Source organism: Apteryx mantelli, chromosome 1 (genome assembly GCF_036417845.1).
Source record: "Apteryx mantelli isolate bAptMan1 chromosome 1, bAptMan1.hap1, whole genome shotgun sequence".
Lineage (NCBI taxonomy): Eukaryota > Metazoa > Chordata > Aves > Apterygiformes > Apterygidae > Apteryx > Apteryx mantelli.
Window position 1 is genome coordinate 102,129,939 of NC_089978.1, and position 17,862 is coordinate 102,147,800.

Consider the following 17,862-nt stretch of genomic DNA (forward strand, 5'->3'; position numbering starts at 1 on the left):
ATCACAGCCATGAGACTGTGAAAGTGTACATCTTAGACATAAAAACAGGTGTTTTCTGGTGTGTTCAGGAGTCATTTTGATATCTACAGATAAGTGCCATAATTTTGAGAACACAGGACAAAATTTGTCATATAGGTAAATAGTAACCCTTTAATGAGACAGAGTAAGAAACACTAACTTTTTAAAATAGTTAAAACTCAGAGTTTACATCTGAAACACTATATTGTGGGCAAAATTCTTCTGCCCACACATCTTGATGTCATCAGCTCACCCCTTTCAGAGGAAAGGAGGGACAAATACCAAGAAAAGTAGACTTTTCAGAACTTGAAGGGAAGAACTAATTCTGGCTCAATTTCAGCAGACTTTAAATTTATAATGCTTTTTGTTGTGCATGGGATTGCACTTGCAGAAATCTTCCACACAGCTCACAAACTCTTACACATAGTATTGGCATAGGTGATTCAGCACATTGGAAACTAGAATGTAGGTAGAAAGTTGATGGCATTGCACACACTTATGCGTGTAAGCTACGTGATGATGAGATGTAGCTGTTGTCATGAGTTTGCAGAATCAGGTCATGGGAATAACACATGCATTCACATTCTGTACCAGGAGCTGTAGCTTCACTGTATCTTCACAAGTATCTCCAGTTGGCAAGCACACATCAAAAGCAGCTCTTAGAGAGGTGCTGGCAAGTGGTTTCTCCATGTGTAAAATTATGCTGGCAAAATGAAAACTGGAGGGGGATGATCGCATGTCAGCTTCTAGAATAGGCAGTCAGTCTCCATATAATCTCTCCACAACCTTTCCACAATCCCTGTACTTAGTAGTATAATTAATTTCCCTCCACTCCCTATAATTAATGGCAGGAGAGGGACAGAAAAGCCTCCCAAGGGTAATTCACAACCAAAGCTTATTTTAGGTGCTCTGAGTAGCTCTCTTAGGGCAGCTGTCTCCCCAGTGGTCTAAGGAAAGCAGACTCCTAATCAAAGACTCTGAGGTTAAGCATCTAAAGTAGGACGTATGTATCCCTTCCACCTCTTATCCTCCTCAACCCGTGTCCCTACTTTTCCTACTGTTTAAAAAATGTACTCTGAGTTCCAAAACCAATTCCAAAAACCTGAAGCTGACATAAACTTCAGCTCCTGTCAAAAGCTGTTGCCTCCAGCAAAGCACAAGTCTGGTGAAGTCAAGTTGATTCTGGGACTCTCGCTCCAAAGGGGAGGGGAGTCTTTGAGTCAAAGCCCATTAACTGAAAGCACCCTGAACAAGCAATACGAATTTAGAGACTGCCAGCTTAACTGCTGCAGTGGCCTTCAACTGAAATACAAATGGAAAGGAAATCTCAGCAATGGACTAGTCAGGCATTTGCTTGGGACCTTAAGAGCACAGCAGGCCTCTTTACTGTGTGTGCTAGAATAAGTGTGAATAGGCTCCAGGAGGTTCTGCAGTGAGATTCATGGAGCTGGCTTAGAGAAAATTGCAACAGAAACAAATAGATTGAAGGAGGACAGCAGGCTAAGTACAAAATAATTATTTGCGCACCTGCTCAAGAGCCATTTTAGTCTGTGTGCCCCAAGAGAAAAAGTGCTATTTGGAAAGCACAAGGGTTTTTTCAATTTAATGATTGTATTATGGTTCCCAGCTCAATGCAACTGTCCATATGCTGCTCCTCTTGAAATATTTAACAATTAATAGAGATAAAAGAGCTTATCACACATCACATTGTGTCAGGATCGTGAAGTCAGGAAGAATAAGCTTATACGTATTCCTGCTCCATAGACATCCTTTTTCCATTTTGAATATACCCACTCTTTCCTACTGTGTTGGCAAATGAAAGCATGAAAAATGGGTAGCAGGTAGAGGAGGCTCTAGAAAATCAAGTTCAGCTTGAAGGACAGCTACTGTTCCAGTAGATATGCTTCTAGAAAAATAGAAGTGACTTAAAAATAGTAGTTTGCAAGCAGAAATGAAGGGAATAGTCCTGCAAACCTACAAGGAAGATGAGGTCTTATATTGCTCTTTTCGGTGAGGTTTCCTTTTATGGAAAAAGCTTAAGAAACTAGAACACAGCCATTTTTTAGACTACTATGATATAATACATGCCTAACAAAAACGCATGGACTCAGAAAAGATTAGACCAAAAAAAAAAAAAAAGAAAAAAAGATTCCAAGTACATTAGGAAATGTAGGAAGGTCTGAAGAGGAAGGGTGAGGTTAGAAAGGAAATGCAAATAAGGAGTTTTAACAAGCTAGAGTGGTGCTGTTTCAAAATACTACTTTTGTCTCAGGAGGAGAAAAAGACAAGATGCTCCACGGTCACAGAGCACAGATGAGCTCTGGAGCTGATGGCTGGGTTTGCAGTTAATCACAGAGAAGAAAAAAAAGAGAGAGAGAGAGAGAGAGAGAGAGAGACTGATATGATTTGTGGAAATGCAGGTTGTTATTATTTCTAATAACAACCTGAAGAGCCACAGCCCCGTTCTTCTAGCTGCTGAATAGACTCATTAGTTTGGAGTATGGATAATTCAATACAATATAGTCAAGATGGATAAAAGAGTAAGGTGGAATGGGCTGGAAGGGATGCATCCTATAAGTAAAGTGATCAGGATGCTGCCTGGCAAATATTTCCGTGGTTCTACCTTTTTTTTGCCAATTTTTTCTAAGAAAAGGTGGCTCAGGTAAAGTGTCTGTTAGACGTGTGCAGCTGCCTCCTGCTCCGCCAGCTCCCCCCCTGCCCCAGGGACATTGAACCCGTCGGCCCATTTCAGCCAAACCTGCGGGCTGGCTGAAACGCCGTCGAAGACGCTGAAATCCCGCAGATGGGATCGAGGAGGAGGACGGGTGACCCGAAGGAGGCAGCGGTCGCCCCCGCGGAAGGAGCGCGCCGCCCCGCGCCGCCCGCAGGTGGCGCTGCCGCCGCTGCTGCCGCCGCCGCGCTGCCCCGCCGCCGCCCCCGGTCCCGCCCGCGGCTCCCTGCGCGGGGCCGCGCCTCCCCCGCCCGCTGCGCGGCGCGGCGCGGCGTGGCGCTGCGCGGCGCGGCGCTTCACTTCCACACACGCCCCTCGCCCCGCCGCCGCGCGCGGGGCTGACGGAGACCCGCGTCCCGCACCTGGCGGGTGTCTGTGCACCGGGCGCAGCGCGGCGCGGGAGGTGGGCGAGCGGCGGGGGAATGGGGGCTGCCGGCAGCAGCCGCGGGGCCGTGTGACACCGCGCGGCGCGCACACACGCACCACACACGGAGCCCGTCCCCAGCCGGCGGCCGGGCAGCGCAGCCCCGCTCCAGCCCGCGAGGGAGCCGAGATGGAGTGAGCGCAGCGTGCCGCCGCCAGGTAAGGCGATGCGGGAGTTGTCCGAAGGGGAAAGGAGGTGCCGGCTGCGGGGGGCGGCTCTGTGCCACCGCGTTTTCCCCCTTCTCCCGTCAGTGCCCTTCCCCAAGCCCCCCCCCCACGGCAACGGCGGTGCCGACGGGCACGGCGTGCCGCCGCTAGTTATGTAAGAGGAAGGCAAGCAGTGCCGACTGCCCGTCGCTGCCGCGCTGGGAACCAGCGGGGAGGCGGCGGCGAGGGGCGCCGCGCCCGCCGCGGGCCGCCCCGCCCGGTGCCGCGCCGCGGGAGCCCCTTCCCGCGGGGGCCAGGCGAGGACCCGGCCGGCCGGGCGCGGAGGGACGTCCCGTCCCGTCCCGTCCCGTCCCGCCGCCCCCTCCGCGTCGGCCGAGGCCGGGGATAAGTTCAAGGGAGAGAGGAGCGGGGCGGGAGCGCGGAGAAGGGGCTTTTTTGGCGCCCCCCGCCTCACTGCTCCCGCGGGAGGGCGGCAGGGGGCGGCCGCGCTGAGGGGAGCCCGGGCCAGGCTGGGGGGAGCTGAGGCCGCGCTGAGGGGAGCCCGGGCCAGGCTGAGGGGAGCCCGAGTGGCGCGGGGCTGAGGGGGCGGCGCGGCCCCGGCTCCCGCCGGGCGGGAAGGGCGGGCCGGGCCCCAGAGGGGCGGCGGGGGTCGGGCCAGGGATGCCCGTCTGCTCCCGATCCGAGGGAGAGCGAGCTCGGTATCACCATGGCGACCCGGGGGAGGAAAGAACTAAATAAATAAATGGATAAGAGTAACTTCCCTCCCTCCCCTTCCATCCCCCCCAGCCACCCACCGCTGCCCCAACCGCTCGCGGCCTCCGGTGGGGGCGCGCCGCGCTGCTGGCGCCGTTGGCGCGGGCTCGGCCGCTCCCCCATTTCGCGGCGGGCACTGGCCCCGCCGCCGCCGCCGTTCAGGACCGCGAACAGCAGCGGGAGCGGCGGGGCCGGGCAGCGGGGGCGGCCGGGGGCCGCCAGGTGCCGCCCGCCGTTGCCGCCGGGCCGCACACGGCCGCGCCGCCGCGCTGTGGCCGCGCCGCCCCCCGCGCCTTCGTGCGGGGCCGCGAGGGGAGACGCGAGCAAATAAGCGCGCTTTAAACGCGCTTGCTCGAGGGTCCTTTCATGGTCCGCGTACACAAGGCCGGGGTGGGGGGGGAGTTTTCAGCTTGGTAATTCACCAAAAGCCAGGAGAAATTTATTACGCTGATGAGTTGTAAATTATCGGCTCAATTTTGCTATACATACCTCGTACGCATAGCTGAATGTACAATGATAGCTTAGGACTAAGAAAAAGTATTCTAGAAAAGCAAACAGTAAAATGAATAATGTTCACTAGGGAAGATAGAGATGGATTAGTCACTTTTGTGCTGTTCACTGTGTCAGGATGTTCTTTTTTCGTTAAGCAAACAAGACTCATTTAATCTTGCCTTGGTCCTGGTAGGCAGTAAACTATAGATCCATGTAGAATTATGGGGTTTGAGTCCAAATCCCCAGACTCCTGAGGTTTTGCTTTAACTCTAATCAAGCTGTTAATTCATACCAGGTACTGGGATCCTAATTGTCCGTTTTAAATGAGTCCTAGCCTTGCAGGCAACCACGTAGGTGAGCCCGATTCACGCATGAGAGTTAGTGGGACTCTGTACTTATGCAGGGACCACAAGCAAAATTACCTCTAAAAATCACAACTTTACTTCAAGTTTTCTTTTGTTTTTGTTTTTAACTGTAGATCCCCATTTTGCCCAAACTACACTTCTCAGTGAGTCAGGTGAACTAATGAGTTAAGCCTTTAAGGAAATGGGACGTGAATTTCTTAATGATGGGACTCACATTTGCAGACCTATCTCATAAGGAGTATGGAAATAAAGGACTGAACTAAAATTATGGGCTTGGGCAGTCACTACTTTCCCGTGAGAAAATGGGGAGAAGTACTTAAATACAACTATTCAGGGCAAAGTTATCGGATCTTTTCTAATACTTGAAGCTATTGATTTTGTTATGTAAGGCAATATTCCTGCAGTGTCAGAAATTTTTATCAGGTAACTACAAAATGATTTTACCTTATAAGCCCCATAAGGAAAAATTTAACTGAAGGAACATCAACAGAAAATTCCACAACCTTAATCAGTTTAGTAAATGACAGAATTCTTTGTAGAATTCCTGCCAGTGCTTTTCAACCAAATTCAATATAAACATCCCAAGATACATAATTTCACTGCAGAAAATACTTACTTGTTTTTCATAAGCATCTATTTGTAGACTTGTTTTATATTCATTTTATTGAAACACGGTATTTTTGGAAGGAAGATAAGTTCTCTCTTTCAAACTGTGCAAGAGAAAGGAATTTCATTAACATTTTCATAAAATATCCATCACAAGGGGCTTGTTTGAATATTTCATAGATGTAAGCTCTGTGTTGTTCTTCCTTTCACCCAAAAAATTAAGGAACTCTGGACACTGTTGGTGAAAGGTTCCTGGATTTGTCCTGATATTTTCCACATACATAAATATATTTTTATTCAGAAATGTGTTTATATGCTTCTATAAAAGTAGTAAAAGAATTAGTATTAACATTCTCCCAAATAACTTAAACTATATCTTAAGTAATAGCAGTTTAAACCTTGTAGAGAACACATTTATTTTATGATTTCTTTTATTTTCATTCTTATTAAAAGCTTGGGAGGTCTGTTCAGTGTTTTCATCCACTGCTTGCTGCAGAATGTTGGTTTTTACTTGGAAAAATTAAACACCAACAATTTTAAGAGAGAGAGATGATTTAGGTTAGTGTATTTACTACATTATTTGGGTGTAGGATTTTTAGTAGTAGAGGCAGATTGATACTAGAAAACTATTCCTAATATATTAAACATCAATATTTAAATATTGATTATGCAGAAAGAGACCAATGTTTCTTAAACAATGAATGCTAAATTTACTGGCCAGTAAAGCCAAAGAATGATATTAAAACTCTTTCCATCTAGATATTGATTTCGTGGAAGATTGCTTTTTTTCAAAACTGTGCATCAGACACCTTAGTAGAATGCTACTGATAATGGAAATACTATTATATTATATGAGTGTCATGAACAGCTGGAATAAAAGACTAGAACAATAGGAGGTTACTAACTCAACTTGTTTATACACCATCACAATTTTTAGTTATGTGCAAGTATGCTGAATATCATGGAAGCTTAAAGCCTTCTGATGGAGCCTCATGCTAGGATTGTGAAGTGCATGTCCAAAGGATATCCCACCAGGCCACCCTTGCTCAGCATACTGCAGGTAGTGAACAACAGCAGTCCTGTCCATGTAAGGGCTGGAGAAGAAAACTTCTGCGGTAAAAAAACACGTGCAGTAGGTGAGAGACTTAGAGGGGTGAGATAGTAAGTGATTATAAAAATTCTATACATTACTGTGGCGGCTGCAAAGGCACTGTGCAGCTGATATGAATCATGTCTGCCCATAAGGAGGCTCAGAGCACCATCCTCATTTAATTCATCATCCATAATCTGTCTGTTAGGATATTGTACGGGGACAAGAAAAGTTCCCAACTAAGGAAACACATCTTCTTTGTATTCTAAAGATCACAATAAAATGGATTTTTGCCAGCTGGCAACATGCACTCCGTTCATGAACTTTTATGTATGGCCAGCAGAACATCCTACCCTCAGATACAGAACCAAGAAAGTGAATTTCAAAAGTCTGAAATGATATGCAATTTCTGCCAGCACACTTTTTTTTTTCCCCTCCTCTCTCAGTAAGCTGGTGCAGTGCGACATAGGCATTGAATCCTTCACATAGCTCCGGTCCTACAATCAGTTCATGTAAATGGACCCTTAGAGCTCCACAATGCCCAAAACAATCAGTGGAGATCTGCATGGCCGCAAGGACTGTACACAGTCCCAGCTGCAGATGTCCTAATCCATGCCAGAAGTTGCAGAAGAACTTCTAACAGAAGCTTGCTCTGGAGTATTAGTCAATAGAGTTTTGAATTGAAAAACAGCTGGAAGGTGAAACCCCATTGCTTTTCTGGTTCTATTTTCCAGTTATAACTTCAGTTCAGCGGTCAGTGGTATCTTGATATTAGGTACGATATGATAATTCCTGATATCAGCATCTGCAAGATTCATACTATTACTGTAGCTCTAACTGACAGATCAGAAATGTTCTCAGAAGATGCATCGCTTTATTATAATAGTATATGTCACCTCAGTATTAGGAAATGAAGGGCTGATTCTATCAGGCTTGCCTGTATCTCAAAATGAATGCAAGTATATGACATGAACTGTATATTTGCAATATATGCCATTTTTCAGTTTGAACATTATTTACTTCTAAGATTTACTTTCCTGTCTTTGGTAGGAAAATAGTCTGGTATATCCAAGGGCATAACTAGCTTTATAGTCAGAAAACTCTAATATTTTCATGCATAGTTTACAATTCACAGGATTAAATTACAATTCCATGGAGATTTAATTTTTTAAAGCCCTCACATTAATAGCATATTATGTGTTAGTGCAGACAGTGAAGGCTCATTCAAATTTTTAAGCCAGCGAGCCTGCTATTAATCCTTACTGCTGGTGACTTACCCTTTCTGTCATGGACATAGCGAGGGGCTCATGTTGAGCAAGTTGAGCTTCAGACTTTGACATATATGTGGACCTCTGAGCCTTCAGAAAAGCCTCCCAGCCAGAAAAAGTATCAGACTCATGGCAACACTGAGACTTCAGGTAGCTATCACAAATGTTTTATTGCAGTCTTGGCCATTTGGACTAGAATCAGTTGCACTTAGTCCTGGTGTGCCTCATGGCTAAAGACAGCAGGTGGGAACCATATCAGTGGGGAGAGGAGCTTTAGCATAAGCTGGGATATGCACCTGCATCCCATCATAGGCCTGCAGACACACCTGGGCTAACCATGGCTTTGATTTCTCTTTATAGCCTTCAAGCTAACTGTGCTGGGTCTTTAAGTTCAGCTGTGCGTTTAGAAAGAAAAGTCTCAGGTTTGATTGCTGCTGATCCAGTCACAACATTTCTTAGGCAAACAAATACTAAGGATCATAGGTAATATGGCTGTTCTCTATTATTCTGTACTCATTTAATCTACATAGACTATTCGAGGCTGACCTGAAGAAGCCACCAGTGCTCAGGATGTGTTGGGACTCACCGGAGCAGAACACTGGGGCTTGTTTTCTGATGAAAGCCAAGTGCTGGCATTTGTGCTGAATTTTCAAAAAAGTTCTGTAATCTCTCTCTTGGACAAGAAAACAATAATGTGCAGATTGAAAGAGTGAAATAGAAGGCTGAAAGAAAGAACAAGATGACGAGAGAGAGCGCACGAGAGCATAGTTAATTCAGTGCTCTAATCAACTGTGTTCTGCAGTGCTTTATCATAAGGATCCCTGCATAAGGCTCACCAGCTCAGAGCACTTTGCAGCATTGCAGGAAATCCTCTGCTTTTTGTTTCTCATTTTAAAAAAATCTCATTGTGTCTTGTCAATACAGTCAACTTTGTCAGTGAAAGCAAAGGATAAATTATCATATAATTTAGTATTTTTCATAATCAAGAGCAGGGGTTCATTAGAATAATGAGCAATTGCCACCTTACTCCTCAAAGTATTAATTTGAAGAATGAGAAAATAATGACATTTCCTACCTTCCTGCTTTTTCTCCCCCCTCTCCTGTTGACACACACAGTCTGCAGTTTCTATCAGCTTGTCAGATCAATTTCCCATTATTGAAAAGATGCATTTATGCTAAATGGTTGTAATTAAGAAACAACTTTTCCCAGCTCAATAATTGTCTGGGCAGGAAGAGATAATTCCCCATTCATATCCATGGGGTCAGATTTTTGCACAAAAGCCCCAACAGGCAATGCCTAGTTTAGAAATAAAGCCTCCTTGGACTCTCTATAGAGTCAGTGAAAAGAGCTGGGCACCTTGGAAGAGAAACTTTAGGCCACTGGAGATATCAATAGGCGTCTGGAGATGTCATGTCACATTTTGATGCCTGAAGTTTCACAGGATAGGCCTAAAATAATTAAATCAATGTGGCAATCTGCTGTTGCAGAAAGTGTGAGAAATGAATCCCTGTTTTCAGAGCTCCGGGACAGAATCTTACCTACTAAAATTCTCCATTTGCGTCGCTCTACCTCACTGTCTTTCTGACTGGCTTATAAAAATATCAAAATTAGGCAGAAGTCAGGCTTTTTTTCTTTCTCCCATTGTTTCTGACACTCTCCAGCTGCAGCATTAAGTAGCTCAGAACCTCCTGATCTCAGAGATGATCTTGGACTATCAGAGCTGAAACCAAGAGCAGGATCAGAGGTAACATAGTTAGGCAAGGATGGAAGGAAACCTTTTTTGATCATGAAAAACAGTGACAGTTTAAAAATATCAAGAATGCCATCAATTGCAATGGGCTCTGAATCAGGGCGTCTGTGTCAATGTGGAGAGGAAGAGATGCTGAGCTGGAAGGGAAGGAGGACACTGTGACAGCTCTAGTGGAAACAATACAGATATGGTGCTATATTCTCCTTAGTGTGCTGCTTGCTTTCTCTGGTACAAATACAGGAAAGCATTTCAGTATGTGCTTCAGTCCTATTAGATGGGAGATAAATAAAATGCCTCATTTAATTTTTTACTGAATGGGAATGAGGGATTATCAAATCTTCACCCAGCATCAGATTTACAGGGGAGAAGGAGAAAGGAGGCTACTGGATTGCAGCCCATTAGCCCTGCCCAACGTGGTGTGCACATCAAAATGCTGCTCATAAAATGCAGTGTCTCTTCAGTTATCTTGGACTTCTTGGCTATTGTCAATTGCTTTGCTGTAAGTGGATCAGAGGTCTTTCAGCATTAAAAACAAAGTAATGTTAATCTCCTTTCCAGAAATAGTACCATAGCTACCATTAAACTCATAAAGACAAACAAGCAAACAAAAGATTCTGCTTCTTAAGAAAGTATTCCAACAATATCTGCAATGCTCTAGTGAGGGTGATTGTAAGTATATGTAAGATATATACAGTGGTAGCTATTGGTAAGTGTTGACTTTGCACTTGTGAGTGCTATGCAGTACATGAGATCACAGCTCATACAACTGTTTTCTAGATATTCATTACCATGTCTTTTTTTTCTCAGCAACTGGATTTACACTTTTAAGAGATGACCATGAACTTCTACAGCATCCCAGTGCCAAATTCTGGATCAGACTGAGCTCTCCATCACTAGTCAGAGACTGCAAAGCTACATAAGAATTTAAGATGGGCAAAATCAGGGAGAGATGGGAAGGAGAAAGGTTCGAGAGAGACAAAAAAAGGGGTGGGGGTGAGGGGGGCAACTCTAGAAGTAGACCTGGATTGTAAACACCCACATATTCAGAATAATCCGTTCCACAGTTCTGGGTTGGCTTACTGAAAAGAGGGCTATTTGCAACATCTGGATGTTGCTGATCTTTATTTTCCTCCTCTCTACCTTTGTAATTATCAAATGTATGGTTTTAATTTGAATACATCTTTTATCAGATCACAGGATTCAGAAGTGCATTTCACTGAAAGCTATCATGTAGTTAATATACTACCTTAACATTATCAAGCATATGCCTTCTGGAAATATCAAAAATAAGTAGAAAGCTATTCTGAACTGCTATCCAGAGAAGAAATAGTACCCACTGTGTATAAGCTGCAAACATCTATTATTGTCACACTGCATTCCAGCAGTGTGTGCTGCAGGAAAAAACTTTGTTCATTCATAAAATAAGAGGTAACAATAGCAGATACGAAGCAAATATATCTCTATACAGAATTTAAACTGAAATACAGTATAAAGTCAAAGATTAAAATAATTTAAGGAAGAAAGAAATGGGTAAAAGTTCTGGCTTGGGCACTTGCAAGAGACGGCACTCATGGTTTGTTTGTTGTTTTGTTTTCAATTACAGCTGCATTCAGAAACCAGACTGGTGAGTTTGGGGAATCACATACAACTCGCATTTTAGAAGAGCATTAAGCTGCTAGTTGGTGGGAGAATCGGGTAGGACCTTAGAGATGCTGAAGAGAAAAGATGTGTGATATGATCAGGAGGGGAAAAAATAATAATAATAATAACAAAAAAATGCAGGAAGACTTACTGAAAATGTATAGAAATAGCAAATCCTGCTAAGCTGTTACAGAAATAGAATCACAGCAAATATGTGATCTTGTATATGCATTTGAGTCAAAAAACATTAAACTCTTTCCATTAACTTCAATGGGTTTCTTATCAGAATTAAATGTAAATTTATTTTAAATAGGCTAATATATAGGAGAGAGAGGTCTGACATAAGGCTTCCTTCCTACAGCTCAGGATGGCTTCATTACTTACAACTCAGCAGAAGTCTTTGTACACCCCAGCCTCAACTTTGTTCCTGTTTGTGCTATATAACTCTAAATGTACAGCCAGTAGAGAGAGGGAAAATGATTAACTAACACATTCTAGAAACATCTACAAATATTTCAAGTTACTTTTCTTTTATGATGATTTTAAGATGGAGTTTCTTGTATTTTGCCACAGTGCAAGCACAGAGTACTCCTGTGGGAGAGAAGAATTTTTCAGCTCCTTGGAAGTACAATAAACATAGCACGTTGTCAACCCAGTGCATTACCCCAAACATTTACCAGAAGTTAGATCCTGAGTATTTTTGCTTGACCTGTACCAAAGATCAGTCTGTTATAGGTCCAAAGCATGGATTTGGAAATAAATATGGAAAGATTTTTTGAAGAAGATTAGTTTAAAATGAATGGCTGACTGCAAGTTAATAAGGGGCATAGAACGTTAGTTGACAGTGGTAAGTGAGCACAGGTGAAACAGTCAAATCAGAGGCATAAAAAATGTCATCTGTTGTATTTCCCCACACCAGCCCATAAAATACCATAATTCTTTTTAAATGTTCAGATCAAAATCAGTTGCTACTTTCCCTTAATTACATTTTTCCATAATCAAATGCTGCCAGGTCAGACTCATATCAATTTATGGCAGTAAGTCTTATCGTTCCTTCATTTTAAGAACAAAGCAAAAATAGTTTAGATCAGATATTTACACAAACCACTATGAAGAAGGAGAACCTGGGTTGGGGAAGGGGGGGGAACTATATTCTCCCTGAAACAGATTTCATGGCTCCTAGTCATGCTGGACTAGATCCTGTACAAAAAAGACCTTTCCAGCATTAAGCAAACATTAGATCAGGTCTAATGAAAAACTCCTTTCTTGAACAGTAGGCCTGTTCAAATCCCAAGTGAAGTTGTAGCTATCAAGTGTGTAGGCAGTGCTACCCATAGGGTTCATGACCAAGACAAGCTAAAGAGCTGGACTGTGCAATTGGGAAAGCTGAGAGCAAACACTGGCAAATGAACTGACAAACAATCTCCATTTTGTTCTTGAAAGCAAGGCCTCATGCACCCTCCTTATGAGCAGAAGAGGAACAAAGATCAGGCTTCACTTTTTGCAAGTTATACACAGGAAGGAGTTTCTACACCAGTAAGACTTCTGGCTTCAGGCTAGCTTTTCATGTCAGTGAAATCTAAAGTTGGGTGAGGCTGGACCCTAAGCATATATTCCACAGTTCAGCATAGTCACAGTCTAAGGACTGAATTTTGTGGGTTGGCCTCTTAATCAGTTGAGTTTCATTGGTAAAGATGTGCCATCAGCAAAAAAGACAAAGCTAAAACCCAAACCCCGCTTTCCAGTTATAACTATAATCATCAAAGCCATACTCAATAACCTAGAATTAGCACTTCTACTTAATCCTACACAACGACGTGGGAGGCAAATAGGAGGAGAACAGTGTAGTTCAGATGCAGCTAGATAAACATGTATTAGCGATTAGTACAGAGGTCAAAATTAGAACTATTAAAAGTAAAAGTTAAAAGAAAATTTTAAAAAGCTTCCCCCCTGCCAAAGAAAAATGCTTATACAAGTAACTGGAAAATAAAATGCTTCGCCTTTGCATTGTCTGTGAGTATTTCCTCTGTGCCAACAGTCAAGGACCTAACCTTTTATCCCACAAACTTTCAGGATTATGATCCACATGAACACACTGTTATTCAGCATATATATAGTTATTACTGTGGCTTAATTAAGTTCCCTAACCCTTACTCTGGACCTCTAATGCACTCAGAATAAAAACTAGCATTACTAAATATAAGAATTATAAATTCATTTCACAGAATCACAGAAAAAATAGATTATAAGGAACCTCTGGAAGTCTCTAGTCCAGCCTCACCAGTGCCAAGCAGAAGGGAATAATTACTTTCCTCAGCCTGCTGGCTATGTTATTAACTAATGCATCCCAGCATACAGTCAGCCTTCATTGCTGTAAGGGTGCACAGCTGACTCATGTACGACTTGCTGTCTGCAGGACCCACAGGTCCTTTCCTGCAGGGTTGCTACCTAGCCAGTTGATCCCTGGCCTGTATTGCTGTACAGCTTGTTCTGTCCCAGACACAGGACCTTGTGTTCATCTTTGCTGAACTTCATGGGGTTCCTGATAACCCATTCCTCTGGCCTGTCACCATCCCTCTGAGTGACAGATCTTCCTCCCCATGCATCAACCACTACCTCTAGTTTGGCGTCATTCATGGACTGACCAAGACATGTTCAGTCCCATCATCCCAGTCACTGGTGAAGACATTTCAGAGTATTGGCCCTAACTAGTGTCAACCCCTGAGGAACACCATCAACTGTTAAGACATCAAACCATTGATCTCTTGAGCCAAAAGGTCCAGCTAATTTTCCACCCACCTTCCAGTTTACCCATCCAGTCCATTTCTCCTCTCTGGCTAGCAGAATGCTATGGGATACTGTGTTGAAAGTCTCACTAAACTTGAGGTAAACTATACTGACTACTCTCCCCTCATCCACCCACCTAGTCATTTTGTCATAGAAGGCTGTCAGATTGGTCAAGCATGATTTGCCAAGAGATAAATCTAAGTCAGCTGTTCATGATCATGTTCTTGTCCTTCATGAGTCTGGAAATAGCTTCTTTGAGGATTTCTTCCATAATTTTCCCAAGAACTGAGAAAAGGCTAATCAGCCTGTAGTTCCCTAAATCCTCCTTCTTGTCTTCTTAAAAGGCAGGCATAACATTTGCCTGTTTACAGTCATTAGGGACCTTTTGATGCATTCTAATTTTTCATATGCTCATGTTCATCATTCTCAGTTTTAAATTTCAGAATTCCTTCCACTTTGAGTGTCCTTGTTTCTTGCTGCTAACTTGGCTGCTTGTCACTGTATTTTCTGTGCTTCTCACATGATTTTCTGTAGGAATAGTCTATCATGAGATGATCACGTGGCAATTTTTTTCAAAATTGTGTCATATTTCTAGAAGGTTTATATTTCATTTGTAAAGCTATTTTCCACAGAAAGTTGGTGCACAAAGTTCCAGCCCAAAATTGGATTTGAGATTTTCCTCTTTGTGAAGTTTTACATTCCTCCCTTCCCCAAATTCTTCGTCTATATTCTTTCTGTGTGTATGTGTACTAGAATAGGAAGCTATTTCATTTGGAAAAACTTTTAAATAACTTCTTACAGCCAAACAAAGGTAAATGTTAAAAATGTTTGATTATCCACTTGGCAAATGTTTATTCTGTGAGTAGCTCTGCACTATGGAATTCCAAAGGGCTATCTGGAAATATACAGTTATACATGAGAGTATTGTAGAATCTGAGTTCTGGTTTGGTTACTTCCGAGTCCTTAAGGTGAGCTGTTTTTTTTTTCCTGATATTTTCAATTGTGTAATTTTGATACTTGTAATACATACAAAGTAGTTGCTGCTTCTGAAGTGAACAGGAGTTTTCCTACTTATTTCAGTGGGAATAAATTCAGGCCCGTAATTAAATTTTGTCACTTGCATCAGTCTCCATGGAAGAACCTTAGCATAGTGATATTTTCCTCATAGACTTATCCTTCTGGGACAATAATTGAAAATGTGAATTAACTGCATTAACTGTCACATAATCAGCCTTTTTTTCTAGGGTACTCAAATTTCTGATTGACTTACACTGCTAAAATAGTGACTTGAATAAAACTATTACCATTTACATCCACTAATAAGAGCACAGCAAGAGCATTACCAGGGATTCTGAAACAAATATACCCCTCTTCTGCTTTGCTTTTGATCAAACTGTTTTCTCCAGCTTCTTTCTCAGCTCCATTATACAGGAGTCTCTAGTCTATACCCTAGGCCACCAGAGCTGTTTTAAGTACTGAAATAAACTAAATACTCATGATTTACTCCCCCTCAACTTGCTGATGTCCTCACCCTCCCCTTCTTTTTCCCTTGCTCCTTCTCCTGCTCCTTATTTCTGTAGCAAAAAGCATTTTTTCTTCATTCAGTTTGTCAAGGCTGCTGAACAAAGCCCTTTATCCGTACTGGGCTTCTGAAAACATGCCATGGTTACCCTCTACCCTTGGAGGGACTTCCCACATTCCTCTGGAAAGTGTTTATCTCTTTCCCTCCATGTATATTAATGTGAAAGCTCAGTCACGTAAGGGTACATTAAAAAGTGGACAAATTCTCCTGTTGTGAGGAGTAGGCAAATGGAGATGGTTTTCATTTCCCCACTGGAATGACATATTTTTTGTCTCCAAGAGCATCCTGGGGTGCAGTGCTAAGAATTGCTAAGAAACACTTCAGAGCACTAACTGCATGCCGAGAGCACACTCCATTTTCTAAACAAAAAGCAATTATAGCCCTGATTAACCTGTAACCCTCCTACAGGCAATGGGACAGGATCAAAGAACATAGTCCTCTTACTAAAAAACGCAAAGCAGAGTTTCAGCTTAGAAAACAAAGCAGCAGTGTCAGGAGAATGACTGTGAGAGCAATGTTATAGGGTTCTGGTTATTTTCTCTGAGAGTCAGCCAGGACTCTGAGTCTTCAGATGGCACATGTTCAGTTTAAAGTCAAATAATACTTTCTCCTAATTACTATCACTGTGAACTTTTAAGTAGGATCTCAAAGTGAAGCTTTTCTGCCTCCAGCAATTCCCACTGAAAGAAGAACATTTTGAACTTAGCAAAGCACTGCCGTAGATGCAGCATGCAGCAGCTTACAGCTCTACAGTATTGGCAGTGCAGTAAAAGGAAGATATGATGAAAAGAGATACAGGGCCAAAATGAGTCCTGATTTGCATGCTATGCAATCTCACCGAAGTTGAATGGATCATATACCAGAGGACAGATGGGTTCTGATGCCTGCCGAGTAGAGCAATCCCATTGCAGGTAGCAATTGTTTCCCTACAGAGTTAGTTTCTCAGCATAGGTTGGGCACAGTTATGGGCAGCTGACCCACAGATGAAATAGAGTGTTTTCCCAGGCTCTGTGTGGTTCTGTGCTGACACAGACCATATAGCTGCTCTGAACTGTACTGGTTGGCTGTAGCCCCTGGAGAATAGTGCCATGAATGGAGAATACCAGATTCCAGAAACTTCCAACATGGTCCCTGCATGCTACTGATGATCATACAGGTATGCCTTCTTGGGGATTCCTGCATGGCACAGGAATGCTAAAGTGTGAACTATTTGCACCAAACCAGGGCCACAGGAACTCAGTACTAAGTACACAATTGTGTGCGCTTTGTATTAGAGCACTGAATTAAATCAATGGGTTACAGCAGTTTATTACATACACAGAGAGATGCACATTTTGCCCAGTACAATTATCCTCTAATCCAAATAATCCCTCTAAAGAACTTTGTTCTCTTAACTGTCACAAGCTCAAGTTGTTCACCTTTTTAATGAAATTCAGTGCTCTGTTCCACTGTCACTTTCCTCATCAAGTAATCCTTGTCTTTCCATGCTGCTGCAGTATTATATAACCAGCAATGTGCAAGAGCTGGATGCAAACCCAGTTTAAAAGCCAAGCTCAACTTGTCATTTTCGCATAGCGGACACAGCACAGCTACATTCACTTATCTATTTGGAGAAAGGTACAAATTCTCAGTTGACTCGTTCCCATTATAAGTAACAGTATTCAAATGCCCTGAGCCTGATTCTCCCTGGCCTTGAACTTAGGAGAGTCACATATACCTGTGAAAATCAGGGTAGGAACATTTGGTATCTACTTTGCAAGAGTGTGAATAGTGTGCAGCAACACTAGCTTAGGTCTCCAAAATAGCGTATCGGCACTAGCATGAGGTAGTACCTGAACAAGTCAGTCCTCTCTTTCGGTAGGACCAATTCAGCAAGATGCAGCACCATACTGAACATCTGAATCTGATTTGCACATACAGAGCATGATGCACTGGGAGAGGTGGCATGGAGTGGAGAGAGAATGATGCTTTCAACAGCAGAGTGCAAGGGGACACTTTACCTTTGTAAACTTGATAACATTTCCATGAAGGAACTTTGGTCTTTCCTTCAGCAAGGGTGTGAATTTCTTGCAATGTGCCCAAACAGTGATTAAAGAAAAAATAAAGGTCAAATATCATGAGTAGCAATATTGATTATTTATTAAAATCCCTCTTGCCATCTTTCAAGATATAAGTAAGGCCAGCAGC

At 43.0% G+C, this 17,862-nt stretch overlaps 1 protein-coding gene across 1 annotated transcript in view; it reads left to right on the plus strand.

The window, feature by feature from the left end:
- Window positions 1-3,260: 3,260 nt before the first annotated feature.
- The window catches only part of KCNJ6 (potassium inwardly rectifying channel subfamily J member 6), a 164,815-nt gene continuing 150,213 nt past the window's right edge, over window positions 3,261-17,862 (plus strand). The window contains exon 1 of the mRNA XM_067289773.1: window positions 3,261-3,331. The gene's annotated coding sequence lies outside the window, so the exon portion shown is untranslated. The remainder of the gene's footprint in view (window positions 3,332-17,862) is intronic.